This window comes from Myotis brandtii, unplaced genomic scaffold, assembly GCF_000412655.1.
Source record: "Myotis brandtii unplaced genomic scaffold, ASM41265v1 scaffold280, whole genome shotgun sequence".
NCBI lineage: Eukaryota > Metazoa > Chordata > Mammalia > Chiroptera > Vespertilionidae > Myotis > Myotis brandtii.
Window position 1 is genome coordinate 22,366 of NW_005360677.1, and position 5,910 is coordinate 28,275.

The window sequence follows — 5,910 nt, forward strand, 5'->3', positions numbered from 1 at the left end:
GGAGGCAGGAGGGACCGGGATTGCTGGGTGTGAAGGGAGGAGTGCGAAGGGAGGAGTCGCGGTGACTGAGGCAAATGGCACTGAGGGAGACGACTGTGTAAAGCTGGAGAGTGTTTGGGGGCCCTCATTTCATGATACTAAATGTCTCTATTTTAATCAAAAGGCTAAAGGGCTTGATTGAGCATCTAAATTACCCCAGGGACCAGGCTAAATTCCTGCCTTTGCAATTCTTAAATTGTCATGAACGTCTGAAATTTTCAGACACTTCAGAGTGTATCCCAAATTATAGGACAAAGGGAAACCAAGAAAATGAAGAATGGCCGGACCATCTTTTCAGTTCACTGGGACCAGCCCTGCTAGCAGCAACCACAGCACCCAGGCATGCGTGGCTGCTTACGGGGCTAGTTTGAGGGAGGAAGCTTTAAAAGCAAAATGGGGCCCTAGCCGGTTTGGCTCAGTGGAGAGTCGGCCTATGGACTGAAGGGTCCCGGGTTCGATTCCGGTCAAGGGCACATGCTCGGGTTGCAGGCTCCATCCTCAGTAGGGGGTGTGCAGCAGGCAACCAATCAACAGTTCTCTTTCATCATTGATATGTATCTCTCTCTCTCCCTTTCCCTTCCTCTCTGAAATCAATAAAAATATATTTTAAAAAACTAGAAGCAAAAGGGGTTCCAACCAGATGGCAGGGGAGCAGGACAGATGTCAACTAGACAACTATGTTTCCTGTAAGGACCCAAATAGGGACCCCCGAAACCCCTGCTCAAGCCCTGGGAGTGAATGGATGGTGGAAGTTCTCTCAAGTTGCAAAAACTCTTTCTTGTTCAAATATGAACGCATTGTCTTGCATATAGTAGGGCAGTGGGTGCTCTGAAAATGTTTGTAAAATTAAATGGAATTTGTTTAAAAAGAGAGACAGAGACCCCTGGTCAGTGAGGCTCGTTTGGTTACAGCATCATCCAGTGCACTGAAGCCTGGCAGGTTTGATTCTGGTCAGGGCACATACCCAGGTTTCGGGTTCAATCCCTTGTCGGGGCGTGTGAAGGAGGCAACTGATAGATGTTTCTCTTCCACATCGATGCTTCTCTCTTTCTCTCTCTCTCAAAATCAGTGAAAGAAAGAAAGACAGGAAGACAGGAAGGAAGGAAGGAAGGAAGGAAGGAAGGAAGGAAGGAAGGAAGGAAGAAAGAAAGAAAGAAAGAAAGAAAGAAAGAAAGAAAGAAAGAAAGAAAGAAAGGGAGGAAGGAAGAAAGAAAGGAAGAAAGAAAAGGAGAGTTTCAACCAATGGGTTGGGACCTATACGTTGTTCCCCTTCCGGCCAGATTTTAATGTAAGATGGGAGAGAGAAGGAGAAATTAGCACAATTAGCTGCCTTGAGAGTGGACTTGCAGGTCTCAGTGGAAGCTTTTCTTATTGGTGGAGAAAAGTTGGGAAGAGCCTTCCCTTTGCTTCTCAGGTTACCCCAGGGGCACTGGCAGCTCCACCAGTCAGTTCCGCTGCCATGCCTGTCAGTGCTCTCGGTTAGCTCAGCAGCTAGAGAGTGCAGTGCACTGTGCTGACCCCGCTTCGACCTCATCACAGCCCCTGGAGGGAGGGACTGTTCCCCCCTTGGTGTTCAGAGAGGTCCCTGGGTGAGCCCACTGGCCAGGGGGTGGGCCTGGGCCACTAACTTTCCTTCTGCCCTCAGAGCCTGAGCCCCTCACCCCACACCAGCCCCCCCAGCCCCTGGGACTGAAGTCACAGCCAGTAGCCCCCTCTTCTCACCGTCCAGAGCTCCCCCCCGCCCCCCAGCAATCCCTTTGGACAAACACCTGCTCTGTCCGGTCCCCAAGCTTGTGCCAAATCACATTCTTGTTCTGTAGGTAGAGGTGGGGCATGGAAAAATCCACAGATTCCACTTGGAAAAGAACTTCACTGTGGGGGCAAGGGCGGGGGAGGAGGAGGGAAGTATAAGAAATGATTCAGAAAGAGCTGAACTTTGAAAAACGGCAGAAAAACCTTTCGGGCACTGCCGAGAAGTGCGTTTTTAAATGAAGCTGTGCCAAGGGACTGAAAAACTGCTTATGAGCAGAGGACGTGGGCCCAGGGAGCAGTTGAACTGGCAGGGCAGCAGCAGAACTGCTGGGAGGGCAGTTTGTCCAGAGGCAGCAAAGGAAGCTCAGAGCACAGTCTTAATCACCGAATTCCAGAAGATCACTGAGTCCACGGCCACCGAGTAGCACGCCCACTAAAAGTGATGGATGCCAAACACAACCGCCACTAAGTCCTGTGGCCACTACATCCTCCCGGCACTAAATGCTATAGACACTAAATACTTCAAGACTCTAAATACTTACAGACATTAAATACTACAGAGGCTAAGTATTATGGACACTAAGTACTACAGATATTAAATATAGGCACCAATACTGCAGACGCTAAATACAGGCACTGAAGACTATAGATACTAAATACTACAGAGACTAAATGCTTACAGGCACTAAATACTACAGACACCAAATGCTACAGATACTAAATACTACAGACGCTAAATACTTAAAGACTCTAAATACTTAGACATTAAATATCACAGATATTAAATACTATGGACTCCGGGTGTTGTGCCTTGAAGGGTGTCTGCTGGTTTCTGTTCTGAAAGAGCTGCATGTGATGCCAGTCTTTGCAGGTGACACACATCTTGATCTCCGCTGCTAAAATGGATCATCACGGGGCCTGGTTGCGAAGAATACTGCAGAAAGGATCTTCCAGTAGCATCTGCAGGCGTTTCGTGATTGTTTCTGGTGTTACGTTTCTCATTGTTCCTAGCCTGGTGGCCATTTATGACAGGTACTGCGAGTCCCAGGAAATCGCCAAGAACCAACTAGAATGCTCGGGGTGTTTCATTAACAAGAAGAAACCGGAGGACACCTCAGCATGATCTTAAATTAAACAGGGACACCTTTGGGCCTTGTTAAAGTCTCTTGAGCATTTTTAAGTAGAAATAAATTCAGGCTGAAAAAGAATTAAAGTAAATAAGTAGATATATAAATAAATATTACAGACACTAAATACTACCAATGCTAAATACAGGCACTAAATACTACAGATATTAAACACACGCACTAAATACTTACATGCACTAAATACTGCATATACTAAATGCTACAGACACTAAATACTACAGATATTAAACACAAGCACTAATACGGCACTAAATACTACAGATACTAAATACTACAGATATTAAACACACTCACTAAATATTTACATGCACTAAATACTGCAGATACTAAATACTACAGGCACTAAATACTACAGATATTAAACACAAGCACTAATACTTACAGGCACTAAATACTACAGGCACTAAACACTATAGCACCAATACTACAGACACCAAACTCTACAAGCACTAAACACTCAGGCACTACATACTACAGGCTCTACATACTACATGCACTAACACTACATGCACTAATACTGCAGTGACTGAACCCTACCCTCAGACAGAAATCTTAGTATTATGACTTCAGTAACTGGGCCTTAGGAAGACCACTAATATTTGTTTAAAAAAAAAAAAGTCTTGGACCTAAATTCACCCATAGGCCCCGATGTCTGGGTAGCCAGGGTGGAATGACAATGCCATAGCCTGGTGGCCATAGCCTGGTGGCGGACTGGGACCAGAGGGAGGGGAAGGGAGAAAGGTACTCATCACGTCTAAGTGAGGCCTGAAGCCTCCCTCTCCTCTGGGCCCAGGGCAGGCCTTGCAGTGCTCTCTTTGGGTGCAAGCCCTCCCTCCAGGCCTGGAAGCCAGCTCACCTGCCCCAGCCCCAGCTCCAGGGCTGGAAATGGGCCAAGAGAAGACCTCACCCTCACCTCGCACAGCACTGACGCCACCACAATCTAGTTTGGGGGGCGAGGGGGCAGTGAAATCTCTTTCCAATTTGGCTGTCCCTTTCACACACAAAACCACCTCTGCTCTTACTCATTGAAATAAGAGTGGGCACCAGGAAACTCGAAAACTGCCCATACCTTTTTCTTCTCTCTAGTCAAGGTAGATGTTTGTGGCCAAGAGGTATTTGGTTTTTAACTGTGTTTGGGGGTTTGGGAAAGAGGGTATGGGTTCTATTTATTTAGATTCTATCTGTTGGCCTTACTTCTGGGAAGCCAGGGAGTTCTATCGCCAGTGGTTTTTCCTGCCAACGCACCCTGGCTATCCAGAGACAGTCCAGGAGGCCGAAGAAACCCAGACCCTACTGTGGGGGCACAAGAATTCACCATGAGCTAAGCCTGCTAGCAGAAGGGGTGTGGCAGGGCCTCCCCTGCTGATCAGCACTCCCTCTGCTCTCCCCCTCCCGGCCCCACCCCCACCCCAGCCTCCAAGAGAAGGAGACTGGGTTGTGCCTCCTCCCTGTTTCCCCAGGTGCTGTCACGGAGGGGGACCTCACAGCTCCTGGCACACACCTGGAGCTGTGGGCGGAGAAAAAGGGCAGAGGGAGGTGGTGCAGAGGACGCCAAGATCCCGTTCTCATGGCCTGCCCTTCCCAACATACCCTCCTTTTCATCTTGCCCAGTACTCCTGGGATGGGTCATAGCTGGGGGAACGCGATAGGACCCCTTAGTACCTCAGTCTCAGGAAGACTTCTGGCCCTGCAGCAGCTGGATTCTCGCATTTGTGGGAGCTAGTCCACACTGAGGAGGGGCATGTGGTCGCTGTCCCAGCTGAGGGTCTCCCGGAAGAGGCCATCCAGGTGGTGGTGGCCAGGGGCACCCCCTGCACAGACTCCTCTGGCAGCAAGGATTCCAGCACTGCCCGAGCCCTCAGGGTTTATTCGCTTAAATATATACTCATTGTAGAAAATATGAAACGTGCAGAAAAATATAAAGAAGTTGGAAAACAATTACTAATGGTCCATTACCCAGAGGCAACCAATAGTGAAACTGGCCATATTGTCTCCGGTCCTCTCCTTTACATGGCTGAGATAAGACTGTACTTTTTAACACTGTGTAGTGCATGTTTCCCTGGATGGTAGAGGATAAACCTTTCCCTACAAACGTGGTTTCAAAGACTGTAGATGATGGTTCATTTGATTTTCTATGTCAACTTGACCGGCCATGGGTATCCTGCTTGCACTCATGTCTATGTGTGTCTGTGAGGGTGTTTCCAGGTGAGATTAACATTTGAATCAGTGGACTCAGTAAACGGCGCTCCCCGGTGTGGGTGGGCATCATCCAGTCCACGGAGGGCCGGAGCTGAACAAAAGGCTGGAGCTGGGACATCTCATCTTCTGCCCTCAGCCCAGATCCACTCCTTTGGTTCCCTGGTTCTCAGGCCTTTAGACTTGAACCGAATGACACGACTGGCTTTCCTGGGCTCCGGCTTACACATGGCAGCCTATGGGACTTTCAGCCTCCGCATTCGCATGAGCCAATTGTTCATAATAAATCTCAATTGATCAACTGATTGATAAATAGATTAATAATCTCCTCTGGAGAATGGTGACTACTACAAAAGTGGTATCATATGCCTGGCCGGTGACGCTCAGTGGTTGAGCGTCAACCTATGAACCAGGAGGTCACAGTTAGATTCCCTGTCAGGGCACATGCCTGGGTTGCAGGCTCGATCTCCAGCAGGGGGCGTGCAGGAGGCAGCCAATGATTCTCATCATTGATGTTTCTATCTCTGTCTCCCTCTCCCTTCCTCTCTGAAATCAATTAAAAATATATTTTTTAAGGTGTTATCATATATCTAGCCATATATTTATTCAGAATACTGTATTGAGTGCCTGTGGCATCATGCAAGGTACCCTGGCTCTGCAGCAGGCTCTGGGACCAAATCTTGGCTCTGATGCTTACCCATTGACAGGCTTTGGGCCAGCCGTGGGCAAACTACAGCCCGCGGGCTGGATCCGGCCCATTTGAAATGAATAAAAC